The 14123-nt window shown below is 35.8% G+C and overlaps 1 protein-coding gene across 8 annotated transcripts in view; it reads right to left on the reverse strand.

Annotated features, from left to right (window-relative positions):
• Positions 1-14123, reverse strand: part of HIVEP2 (HIVEP zinc finger 2) — a 194424-nt gene that overhangs the window by 31720 nt on the left and 148581 nt on the right. For all 8 annotated transcript variants that reach the window (XM_054490309.2, XM_063666671.1, XM_063666670.1 and 5 more), the window contains one exon: positions 297-391. The gene's annotated coding sequence lies outside the window, so the exon portion shown is untranslated. The remainder of the gene's footprint in view (positions 1-296; positions 392-14123) is intronic.

A 14123-nucleotide genomic window follows, 5' to 3' on the forward strand; every position in this document is an offset into this window, starting at 1 on the left:
CAGCTACTTGGGAGGCTGAGGCAGGAGAATCACTTGAACTCGGGAGGCAGAGGTTGCAGTGAGCCAGGATTGTGCCACTGCACTCCAGCCTAGCGACAGAGCAAGACTCCGTCTCAAAAAAAAAAAAGACTAGTCTACTATGAAAAACAAAATACAACAAAACAACACTTTTCTCTCTAGATGGAAAATATATTGTTTCCTCCCCCCAGTTTATATATGAGTCCATAGTAGGCCAAAACAGCTTTTCAAGTTTAATGTAACAGGAGAGTAAGAATAAATAAATTTTAGTTATTAACCTGTTATCCTCATATCAAAAAACTGCATCACAACCGTCTTTGATTTCCAAGATGCCAACTCTCCTCACAGGAACTCATGCACAACTTCTGGGAATCTAAAAGATGAATAAGAAGATTTAAAAGATGATGACACCTGTAATGAATTTAATAAGCACACTCATTCTTCTTCACTCACAGAACCTGCCTTCCTTTAGGAAAGAAAATTTGGAACTGGATCTCTCAAGAAGCTTTTATTTTGCCCCCAAGAAAGGATTTCCTTTCTTTTAACATAGTTTAAATCTTTTGAATAAATACTTGCATTTAAAGGGAATTCCCTGTAACAGTGAAATGCTAGAGTTAAAACTTCAAGTATCAGAACTAGAAATTGTGTCATTGTAGTCCATGATACGGTTCTGCCATAAAGCTGAGATTTCCACAGCACTTCTTTGGGTGTATCAGCAACTAAACTTCGCAGGATGAAGTCTCAGATAACCTTGTTGTAAATTTGTTTCTATAGTTTATTTCAGCAATGTTATAGTTTGTGCTAAAATTAAATTGTGAAATAGGAATCCAAACCCAACCAAAGCAAAATTCAGACTTTACAAAGTCTAGTAAGTAATGAAGAAAGGAATTTTTCATATATAGAATTAATATTTATTCAAGTATGATCCAAAGAAATGCATGGAATATCATACTACCTAATCTGAATAGATTAATCAATAATCTTAACAGAGTTTATCTCCCAGTATAAAAGACCTACTTAAAAATATTGATACCCATAATTGTATATTTGTTTTTTTAAAAAATTGCCCTTTCTTCCTGACAAGTTACTACAAAACTCTCATAAGAATAACTAAAGCATTAAAACATAACAGTTAAAATGTGCTTTCCTGCAGTACCACTTCATGTGAACATTCAAAGTGCTTAAAGGAAGTAGTTTGCTTCAGTTTCCCCCTCCTTTCTGCACATCACTGCAGTAGCACTTCAGGACACTCTGTGCACTTGAGACATGAATCATTATAAGCAAGTAGGCCCACTCGGTTCCTCAAAAGACACAAAAGGTGCAAAAATAGCTTCTGCAATTGAAGCAAGAACCACGTCAGTAACCAGATGAATGTGGGTGGTCACATAAGATTCTGGTGCTGCAAAGGGCAAATTATTAAGCAAATGCTAGATTTATTTTCTTTTTTAAACTTTATTCTTCTTGCCTCAAATCAACTGTTTGCTGGCACTCAAAGTGACACCTGACAAGGTCTACTATTCTCAAAATTGAAACTTTCATCAATGCTAAAGAGCATGATTCATTAACACAGAAGGAATAGAGATGATATCCTAAAAAATATACATTTTCTATAAGATAATTAACTATATCTCTATCTATCTATCTATCTATTTTTTTTTGAGACGGAGTCTTGCTCAGTCGCCCAAGCTGGAGTGCAGTGGTGCGATCTCGGCTCACTGCAAGCTCCGCCTCCCGGGTTCATGCCATTCTCCTGCCTCAGCCTCCCGAGTAGCTGGGACTACAGGCACCTGCCACCATGCCCAGATAATTTTTTTGCATTTTTAGTAGAGATGGGGGTTTCACCACGTTAGCCAGGATGGTCTCGATCTCCTGACCTCATGATCCACCCGCCTCGGCCTCCCAAAGTTCTGGGATTACAGGCGTGAGCCACCGCGCCCAGCCAACTATATCTATATTTTTAACACACTAAATATCACATCTGTTTTAAAAAATCAAATAAAAGGACTTCAAAAAAACCCCACAAAAACTATAATCTAGGCTAAAGTAAAGCATGGCATTCCTCAAAAAAAAAAAAAAAAAAAAAAAAAAGAAGAAGAAGAAGAAATCACTGAGTTAGTTTGTACTCCAAGCAAAATGCACCCAAGACATAAATGGGCCAAGGTTCTAAAGATACAGATATTTATACGGAACCTTAACTTGCAGTAGTCAGTGACAACCTGTGACTGGTAATCTCACAGTCACCAAATTAAGAGGCAAGAAGGTAAACGAAGAGCTTAATCTTCAGTAGGCCAGTACCAACCTCCCTTCCCCTCCAGAAATCATCATTCCTACCAGCAGTCTCCACAGGCAAAACAGAGCACATTAGTGCCCCCCAACAAGCTCTGATGGGACAGCATTCCCAGTTCTGACTCCGCTTTTCCAGTCTTACTTTCTAAGATGATGGCTACTGGAAATGGTAAACACTCCTTTCATGACATGCACAGGTATTTGAAATTGTAGATTACAGAAGAGCCCCCTTTTTACCCGGTAAGAGGATTCAAAAATTGGTTCTGTTGCATCACTCATGACCTTTTAAATGTTTGGGTTTCTCTTGAAGAAGAGAAAAGCAATGGTAATCATGTTATACTTATCTTTACCTTACAGAAAGTTCCAGATTAGCGTGATTTTAAAGCAAAGATGCAAATGATATTAGCATGAAAGATATATCAATTTTAGTGTTTTTGCACAAATCATTTTGTTATAAATTGAAATCAGTAATGGCCTCTACATGGGACTTGGTTATTGTTACTATTTAAATGGAGATATGGAGGTGCCATCTCAGAAATTTATTTTTTGCATTAATTTTAAGTGATTTTTTGTGTCTTTATTTCTCCATCAAAATAAAAGAAAACCCTTTCATCAAACAGCTCTTGAGAATGTACTATGACAACTCATGCTCCTATTCTCAAGAAATCAACAGTTTACATAGTATGCTATTAAAGAAATGGGCTAAAGGAGGAAAGATGATTATTTCTTTAACTTTGCTTTTAGGTTATTAGCTTCATAAGAACTTACCAGGCAATGAAACCTTAATATTTAATGAAACAGACAAGTTTTCAGAAATAGTGCTAATGAATCTTGATAAATATCCCAAGGTCATTTAAAATTCCTTCCTAAATATGAGGTAAAAATTATATTTCACTTTACCACGTACAGGATGGTTTTTCTGTCGACCTGCAGGTTAATAGAAGAGACCCTTGAAAATATTTTCCAATCCTCCATCTCCTATTTGTAATAAACACTTGGAAGATTTGAGTATTACTGTTTCTATCCCAGTGGTTTCTCAGCCTTCCCATTCTTAGAAGAAAAAAATCCTTGGCATTAGTTACTTATTCTTGGATGCTTATAGGTTATTACAATTAAGCTAAGCAAGTCAAGCTACTGATTCATAGATGACAGATAGATAGACATTTTAAAAATATCCATTGTTAGTGGGGTTGTCTTTTTCCATTCTCTACTTTTCCAAATTGTTTCAAAACAAGTTATAGTTAATGCTTTAATATGACTCTTACATGAATCTAGCAAGAGGTGAAGGTTTCATTGGCAGAACTCTCAAGTACCTCCCATCACCCTTGTTTTTTCTGAGGTTAAATAAGTACACACTATGTCACAATTTTAGGAGAAGAGCTGATAAGGTAAACCAGTTACACTTTAGATGAGCATTATCATAATTAAAAACAGTAATTATTGGCTGGATGTAGTGGCTCACACCTGTAATCCCAGCACTTTGGGAGGATTGCTTAAGACCAGGAAGTTAAGACCAGTCTGGGCAACATAGCAAGACCCTATCTCTACAAAAAAAATTTAGGCAGGTGTGGTGGTGCACATCTGTAATCCCAGCTACTTGGGAGGCTGAGGTGAGAAGATCATTTGAACCCAGAAGTTTGGCGCTGCAGTGAGCTATAATTGCACCAGTCTGGGGGATAGAGTGAGACCCTGTCTCAAAAAAAAAATAAAAATAAAAACAACAACAATGAAAATAATTCTTATAAACTCAATGGAAAAATGGCAAATAGGAACTGGAAACAACATATGATAGCTTTATTTCTCAGTAAAAAGGAGTGTTTAAGTATTACATGTTTAAAAGAATGAACACTACTCTTCACTAGAGAAGAGACACTTTACTCTTATAGTAGGGAATAGAAAAGATTCAAAAGTAGTGACTAAAGATGGGAGAAGAGCACTGAAAGAGATATCAGTGTTCAAGATATACTCCATCAATTTCACAAGCTTTTTGTACAGGCATCTTTTCCTTTCTACAAAAAAAAAAAAAAAAAAAGACTCTAAATGGGCCCATTGTTCCACTTTGGAGTGCCTAGAGTGGCAAAGGAAGAAAAGGCTGGGAAGGACTAGAGAAGGCAAGTACTAGACAACACACATACACACACACACATTGACAGGATGATGACTATAAGCTTAGATCTTTAGAAATATTTTTGATATAAAGGTAATGGATGAGGTTGGGGTTGAAATGTAAAAAAGAAAACGTATTAAAGGGACATGACTAGGAAAAGAGAAACATGGTAGTTTTGGAACATGGGGCAATTCATTACTGGGACAACAATGTAGAAGGTTTTGAAAAGTCAAGAAGGTGCATGGAAAGAAGGATTCCCGCAGACTTATCATAATAGGAGACTGGGGCAAACTGAGTCAAAATTAGCCAGAAACTGCCCATAAAAATGATACCAAAGCTACATATGGTCTATTGCTGATTCTCAGCAGGTAGTGCAGGAGCACAGAAAAGATAGGAAACAAAGCATTGTGTAAATTAAAACTAGTGAAAACAAACAAAAAAAGCAGATACATGTGCATTAGAGATTGTAACTTAGGCCTCTTTAAATAAGATTTCTGATTATTCTATGATACTTTAAGACATTTACTTATACCCAATGTTAAATGACGAGTTAATGGGTGCAGCACACCAACATGGCACACGTATACATATGTAACAAACCTGCACATTGTGCACATGTACCCTAAAACTTAAAGTATAATAAAAAAAATCTCCCCCCAAAAAAAGACATTTACTGAATGCCTATGATGTGCCAGAAATGGGCTATATTTACACAATACAGAAAAAGAAAAGACAAGCACTGCATTTAAGAGGTCAGAGCTGGCTGGGTATGGAGGCTCACACCTGTAATCTCAGCACTTTGGGAGGCCCAGGTGGGCAGATCACTTGAGGTCAGGACTTCAAGACCAGCCTGGCCAACATGGTGAAACCCTGTTTCTACTAAAAATACAAAAATTAGCCGGGTGTGATGGCTGGAACCTGTAATCCCAGCTACTCGGGAGGCTGAGGCAGGAAAATCACTTGAACCCGGGAGGCAGAGGTTGCAGTGAGCCAAGATCACACCACTGCACTCCAGCCTGGGCAACAGAGCAAGACTCCATCTCAAAAAAACAAAAAAAAACAAAAAACGAACAAAACAAACAAACAAACGAAGAGCTCAGAGCTTCAGGGGGGAGATATTTGTGAATTAGTTCAACAAATGACATAAATATAAACCGATTACAAAGGAGATTGCAAGAGGGAATGGTCACTCCTTTCTGGAAAGTTAGAAAAGGCTTTCTAGATGTAACGACACTGAACTTAATATTTAAAGAAAACTATATATGCTAATATACAGAAATGCATAGTTATCAATGTTAGATTTAGAGACAAATACATTTGTCAGATGAAATAAAAATACAAGACTCTACCATTCCAGTTTCTCTATGGTTATATATACTTTATTTTAGTGTGGTGGAACGTTGGTTCATGAGGATGCTTGGGGAATAAGGTGTTCTAGTTAATGCAACCTTATGGTTAGGTAAAGACCACAGAGAAAATCATTTTTTGTTAAACATCTGGTAGTAATTTATTTTCAAAAGTACACTAGCTTTTGCCTTGAGTTAATTACAGTCTACTAACCATAATTTAATCTTCCTTTGATGATTCGGGATCATATAGTGTTCTCCAGTCATTCTGTATCTTGGCTGTGCTCATCTGGTATTGGCCATGCAAACTTCTCCCAACATGTGTCCTTAAAACACACGTCATGTTTTCTAAGATAAGAGCTATAACCTAGGTTTGTTTTCTCGACCCAATTTGACATCGCATAAGTCATATATCTGACTAACTTGATTTTAGGAGCAAATATATAACTACAAACTTCTACTACTATTTAAATGTTTAGCTTATTCTAAATCATATAGGCAGTGTTTAGGGCTGTGGGATAATTTAGAAACCATTGAATTTAATCTATCAGGCAACTAACAGATGAAAAAGGTGAGAACCAGAGAAGTCAAAAGACTTGCTTAGGGACCCACAGCTCATTATGATAGTTCTGGTCTATAGCTTAGGTCTTTAAACTGTCAAGTCAATTATTTTCCATTATCCACACTACTTCCTCTTATTCAACGTTTATTTATCTAACCCTATTTCAGAAATTGATTGAATGAGTAAAGAAGTAAAAAATGAAGAATTAATAATTTTGAAATTCAAATGAGCAAAGATATTTATAATCCATAATCAAAGAAACAGAAAATAATAGTAGTTAAGGACCAATGCTCCACTGAAATGTTTATCAATTTTTATAGTAAATAAAAATAAATTCAACAAAAATTTTAATTTTTCCTAAATGAGTAAATGATAGAAAAATCAGAAGATAATCAATTTCTATAAGCAGTGCATTATTTAGTATCCAAAGCAAAAATAATTACTTAATTTACAGTCAATTTTCAGTATAAGCTATTTTCTAAGACTTTTATTCTCTTATAATGAAAATTTTTAAGTAAATATTTTAAGTAGAGTTATGAGACCATCTTCCTAAAAGCAAAGATAGCTCTTCCATTGAAAGTCAATGGAGGTAAGCCCCTTGTTCATAATACCAAAATTTCACCTAGGAGACCTGTGAAGACATGGTAACACCAACTCCATAGGCACTACTTCTTCTGCTGCATTGGTTTTGCAAAAGGGCAGAGCCAAGTAGAGGTTTTGTATAATTAAAAATCTTTTTTTTTCCTCTTTTGTGATACATTTTCCCATTTTTATTTTTTTCCTTCCCTTCCATTTCCTCTATCTTATCCCTTAATATGGTAGGTAAATAACTACTTCTAGCCAAGCCATCTTAAACATTTACTCTTTAACTAAATATTTGGAGAGACAGGGATAAAAGCAAATAAGGTGTATTTGACTACCATACTCTAGTGAGAAGTATATATGACACAACAAAGTCATAACTCCAATGTATTGTTTTCTCAAGTTTTATCTTTTACAATGCTTATGTTTACTAGTTGGTTGCTGCAGATATACATAGATAAGGTCATGATTCTCCAATTTTCTTTTTACTCCTGGGTATGCCAAGACTAGCATAAAGAAAGGCTGCCGTTAACTTTGGATTATGTAAACAAAGAGAACAGAGAAATCAAATCATAAAATATGCATTATATTCATAAGTATTCATATAACAGGCTGACCTTGCCTGAAGAAAATCCATCTTTGAGGGAAGATCCTCCTGCATCAGTGGAAATAATACCCAAAGCAATGAAAGCACAGCTGAAAATATGAATTGCATCCCACATTTCACGCTACAAATGATTCTCAGATGTGATGAAAAAGAAAATTGTCTTCAGTCTCTCTATAGTAGGTCTACACACAATAAAAATCTCTCAAAAAGAAATCAAGGCAAAGCCTATGACATATCATATAACCTAATCAGACAGACCCTATCTACTTCTAATAACTGAGCTGCTGAAAGAATCAATTCTATTTCCTCTCTTGACAATTTTCCTAGAGAGTGGGGAAATTGGTCTGTGTGCCTGTTAGAGATATACAACCTCAGGAAACCAAAGAACAAATCTGGACTCACACTGTCCCAGGTTCTATAAGGTACATAGGGTAAGTGGATACTATCTCTCAAGACTTCAGGAATTGACATGAGGTTAGCACACAGCAAATAACCTGAACATCAGTTGTTGTCAGAGATTAGGAACCATACGATCAAAAATGGCTTGAACAACCAGGAAAGACTAGACAGAGGGAAGGGCCTCAAGTGGAAGCCGTGATTTGCACAAATGCATTAACTAGATAAAGCTTTATTATTAACCTGCGCTACATGGTTATTCAGGTACCTCCTTGACATTTTGACAAACTGTGAATGGCATTCATACTTTTGGTCTCATCTCAGAATATATCATTGCCGACAAACTTTAAGGCTAAAAAAATTCAAGTTTCAAGCAGGCATTTATAAGATTCTATTGGGCAAATTCTGTCAGGCAATTCCAGAATTCCATCTGCAGGCTCATTCACTCAGTCAAATTACATTTTTTCCAAAGCTCATATATACTAATGTGATGAAATAAAACATTACTAAAATGCAAACTTCATACTTCTTTGAGTTTGAATCCAGATATTACTGCCTCATTTACCAAAAAATCCCCAAATACATATAAATTTAAATCAATTTCAATGACACCAAGTAAGAATTAAAAATAGTGTGCATGTGTAGGATCAAGATAAATGAGACAACATTCTGCTTTCAAAGAGCTTACTGTCTAATGAGTAAGGAAAACACATGAACAATGAGCTATAAAAGCAATAGAGGCATGAAATGGTGTTGTGAGCATACAAAGACAGGAGATTGCTTAGAAATGCTGCATTTAAGGAACACTATCTTAGATTTTGAAAGAAGGCTCAGATTTGCAGGCAGAGATGCATTTAATGTGAGGTTATTATTGTGACATAGACAAGAAAAGGGGTGTTGGAGAAACAGTCTGTCTGCCTAGAACATTAGGCAGACTGAGGTGATGGTGGTGGCAGAAGGTAAAGAACTTTAGTTGGCAGACACACAGAGACATCAGTGGTTCTGAGAAGACAACTGCCACAGTCACAGAGACACTTTAGAAAGCTATTATATCCCATCTCTTTCCATCCCTTTTGGGCAAACTCTGCAAATGTATAGCCTGAAAAAGAATCAAGATTAAGAAGAAGTTTGTTTTAAGGCAAGGAGACTTGGAGCAAAGGAGGAAAAGATACAAGTAATAAGAAAATGGAATAAACTCTTTAAGAAGTGGGATACTATGCAGCCATAAAAAAAGAATGAGTTCATGTCCTTTGCAGGGACATGGATGAAGCTGGAAGCCATCATTCTCAGCAAAGTAACAGGGGAACAGAAAAACACGGCATGTTCTCACTCATAAGCAGGAGCTGAAGAATGAGAACATACAGACACAGGGAGGGGAATATCACACACCGGGGCCTGTCGAGAGGTGGAGGACAAGGGGAGGGAGAGCATCAGGACAAATACCTAACGCATGCGGGGCTTAAAACCTAGATGGCAGGTTGATAGGTGCAGCAAACAACCATGGCACATGCATACCTATGTAACAAACCGGAACATTCTGCACATATATCCCAGAATTTAAAGTAAAATAAAATAAAACTAATAAATAAATAAATAAATATTTCATTAAAGAATGAATAAAAGAAAGTGGGAACCAAAAAGGAACTCAAAAGCATAAATAAGGAATATGTGTCAGAAGAAAGCATGAAAATTTTTCTGTTTTAGAATGGAGGGAAGGAAGACATAATGAAGCAAGATAACTTTTCAGATAGAAAAGAAACTGAGGAGTCCTTTCTTAATATCTCAGAAAAGTAGAAGGCGAGGTCTGCTGATAGGAGCAGGGAACTAGCTCTGCTAGAGGGGCTTGATGAGTGGGGAACAGTCAATTTGCCTTGAGTATTAGTACTTGTAGCAGTCTTAGGAAAAACACTATTTCTTATTAGGCCATTTAAAAAGAGTATTTTCCAAACTTTTTTCTGAGTCAATAACCATATCCAAATAATTTAATAATATATCCAAAAGTTTATCTTTTATTCTAAAATAAAACTCTTAAGATGATTAACTATAAGCTATTATGTATAAACAGCAGATTTAAGACTGTTATATTTTTAAAAAACTGTATATATCTCTCATAATTCTATATAACTACCTAGAGTAGAAAATTGTGATACTCATGCTGTGCTTCATTGTATAGGCATTTAGGGAATATTTACTAATGACTTGAATATTTACTTTTTAGCATCATTAGTGACTGAGGTGATTCTTTTCAGTGAATTAATCAATAATTTAACAAAGGAAATTGATGACGATTCTATGCCAAATTTCTTTTCCGATACCATGATTACCAAAATATGTATTGCTTGATACTATGGGCAGAGTAAGGTGTCAATTCTAGTATATTTAGCAATTAAAAAGGAACTCCATGTTCTATAATTTCTTAATTTCTTTCTTTCTACCTCCCCCCTTCCGCCGCCTCCTGTCCTTCCTTCCTTTTCTTTCTTTCTTTCTTTCTTTCTCTCGTTCTCTTTCTCTCTCTCTCTTTCTTTCCTTCTTTCTTTCAGACAGGGTCTAGCTCTGTCACGCCCAGGCTAAAGTGCCTCCCTCTGCCTTCTGCCTCAGACTTTCAAGTAGCTGGGACTATAGGTGCCCACCACCACGTCTGGCAAATTTTTGTATTTTTTGTAGTGACAGGGTTTTGCCATGTTGCCCAGGCTGGTCTCAAATTTCTGGGCTTAAGCGATCTGCCCGCCTTGGTCTCCCAAAGTGTTGGGATTACAGGTGTGAGCCACTGTGACTAGCCCTCATGGTTTATAATTTCTAATTGTCTACTTAATATGAAGTGATGTGGGAGAAATTTATCTGGACTCAAAATCGGGAAGACTTTTATTTTTATTTAAAATTAGCTTTATAGACACTACATTTTAAGCCTATTCTATTCTCTCTTTGGGCTGACTGATAGAAAGCTAAGATCTAAATCTGTGGCCATCCTATAGGAAGGATCTAGACCTTCTAGGCATGTGTTTTGGTCACTAACATCATTTCTAGCTTCAAGTACTATTTCTACTTTTCTTTCCCATTGTCTCATACTGATAATTAACAATATGTACACAAACAAACACACAGCTCTCAATAATGGGGACTATTAAAAAAGGCAATAAATGTAGCTAGGAACTGTTTCCAAAGTTGAATCTATTTGTATATCTCAATAGTTTGAGCAACACAACTGTGAAGACTAATTAGCTCCAGCTCTGTGAAAAATGACAGAAGCTCTCTGAATATGTGCCTTTTCCTTAGCCTTCAACTGTATTGATTCCAAGAAAAGAAGAGCTTTCATAAATACAACAGAAAAGGTACATATAACCTAACTGGATAGGAACACTAATTATTTTTGCTTCTCTAAGGAACTGCTTAAGAATAATATGGAAATAATATGGTCAAATTATATTATCTTTGAGCCATGGTCAAATTTCCAGCTACTGTCAAAGCTCAGCAGCAGACAAGGCAAATGCATCTGACATATTCTTGGACATGGATAACTTACACTGGCAGATCCTACACACAAATCCTGTGCAGTGTACTGAAGCGGGTGGATGAAGGTTTTGTCTCTGTTGAACACCCATGGGGTTATAAAATCAGATTTAGAAACATGTACTTTAATAAGTTTTGAAGCCATTTGATCAGAAAGCATTACAAGTCTCAAACTGACCTCACTTTTAAGGTAAAGCTTCAACTATCCTAAGTGTTACTCCAATTTTAAACAATGAATTAAAGAGCCTGAAAATCATTTTCAGTGTCATTTTGATTAACCAATTATATGTGATCTAATTTGATCTTTCTCCTCAAATAAATGTAAACACTAAAGAGTGTGTGTTTGGAACTCTTAATTTGGGTTTCAGTCAGCATTGAGCAATATCTAATATAAGCATATTGGCTTAATTTCTATATTCTTCACACTCATATAAATAATTTGAAGAATGCAATTTAAACAATGCAACCAGAAGTTATTTGCCCTGAAAAATTATAATAAATTAAAAAATAGTTTTTAGTTTTGAAAGCAGTTTGCCAAAATCTGCAGGCCTGTGAATGGTCTGAATTCATACAATATTCAGTGACTTCTCATTTATTGATGTTATTTGGAATCTCACTTTCATTCTTTCTCACATATTACTGAAGGGAAAAAATTTGCTTAAGAAAAAAACAACGCGCCTAATCAAGAATTCTTCATTAGCACAGATTTTCATCAAAACAAACAAAAGTAGAGAAAAATAAGCAAAAACAAATAACCAAATAAAAACAAAGAAAATTGCAACATAAAGTATTTTAATCATTTTGCCCAATTTCTATCAGACTTGCTCTGGTTTCACTGAGGGCCTTAGGTAAGGTGCCAGAACTAATTTTATTGCAGCTTCTGCTCTCTGATTTTAACATGGATGTAAATTATTTGAATAAATATTTATAGATTATAGTGAGTCTTTCAACAGGTAACTAGCAATACAATATAGGGAAGAAAATGTTTTAGTAATGTCTTGTCTATGTATATTATTTTTCAAAACTTATTTCAGTCTCACAATAGCCTTGTAATGGAAGAAGAGCATGAGAAAACGGATGCTCAGAAAGGTTAAGCAATTGTCAAAGAAATTTCTCAAAGATCACACAGCAGCGGGTCACTCCTTGGCCTCCTGCTTCTCAGTGCCAGGCTGTTTCCATGGACGGCACATGGACATAGGTTTAAGATCCCATCTGCCATGGACTAAACCGTGGGTGAATCCCTTTTGGAGCTTGAGTTTCCTCGTACGTAAGATGGGGATAATAAAGGTGCTGGCCCATTTCTCCACCACTCTATGGGCAAGCCCACGTGGAGAGGACACATGAAAGTGACCTTTCAATTTTAAATTGCCAAGTAGTAGATATGATTGTTGCTGTCACTGATACTAATGAACAAAGCAGTTTTATTGCTGACTAAGGAAACCCAAGCTGAAGAAATGTTAAGGTCTAGGTCCTAACTAAAACTTCCTGCTTCACTGAGGGCTCTGAGTACGTCCTATCAGCATAGTAAACAGTCAGAAAGCTTTTATATGGTGATTAAAGTTGACTCTTGAATGCCGCAGGGGTTAGGATGTTGATCTCACCCTTACCCTGGACTGAACAGTTGAAAATCTGCATATAATTTTTGACTCCCCCAAAACTTAACTACTAAGAGACTACTGTTGAGCAGAAGCCTTACCGATAACCTAAGCAGTGGATGAACACATATTTTGTATGTTGTCTGTATTATATACTGTATTCCTACAATAATAAGCTAGAAAAAATGTTATTAAGAAAATCATAAGGAAGTGAAAATAAATTTACTGTACTGTACTGTATTTATTGATCCCAAAAGTTTTCATCATCTGTTTACAGGACGAATTATCTGCCTGAAATGGTGGCAACTGCAGCTGTAGACCTCAAACTACAGTACATATTAAGCAATCTAGCTGTTTCTTTCTAATGTCATGACTTTCCTCTGCTTCTGGGGAGCACTTCTAGCATTAGTAATGGCACTTCCTATGGGTCCCATGGTGTTATTCAAGGTTTAAACTACTGCATTAAACATGATGAAAAATGTGCAAGAACCATGATAGATCACTTTTTATTGCGTCTGCACTTTGCTGGGCGACAAACCACTCACACGGAGATGATTGGCGTCACATGGCGTTTTAAGTGGATGCTTGCAACACTTCAGCTCACTGCAGTAGCAACAGGAGGGAACTACAGAATTATTACGGTAGTACAGCAAGTACAACAGTTAATTTTATGCAGATTTAATATCGCATCTTTACCTGTGTTTACATGTCTCTCACCGTGAATGGTGCCACGTATGGTCTACGTGTGTGCATAAGTTTTGGCAAATTTTAACTTTTTATAATAGATGTATGTATATTTCATGGTAGTAAATGACAAAGTAGACTAGTGTCTACATATATTTTATACACTCATAACACATCTAACTTTTTCTTTTTTTGATGTTTCTAGATTTTTTTATATTTCTGATATTTTATTCATTAAATAGAAATCACCTTAACATCAAACCAACGCTTACAAGTTCTGGATGAAAAATTAAAAAAAAAATTTTAGAATTCATTAAACTGCATCTATCCAAGTGACTCCAAATTGATGTGAAATATTTAGTTCTAAATGATTTCACCATACTTTCCTACATGGAACAAATAGTTGTAACTCATCAAAAGTAACAAGTCTGAA

This window comes from Pongo pygmaeus, chromosome 5 (genome assembly GCF_028885625.2).
Source record: "Pongo pygmaeus isolate AG05252 chromosome 5, NHGRI_mPonPyg2-v2.0_pri, whole genome shotgun sequence".
Taxonomy (NCBI): domain Eukaryota; kingdom Metazoa; phylum Chordata; class Mammalia; order Primates; family Hominidae; genus Pongo; species Pongo pygmaeus.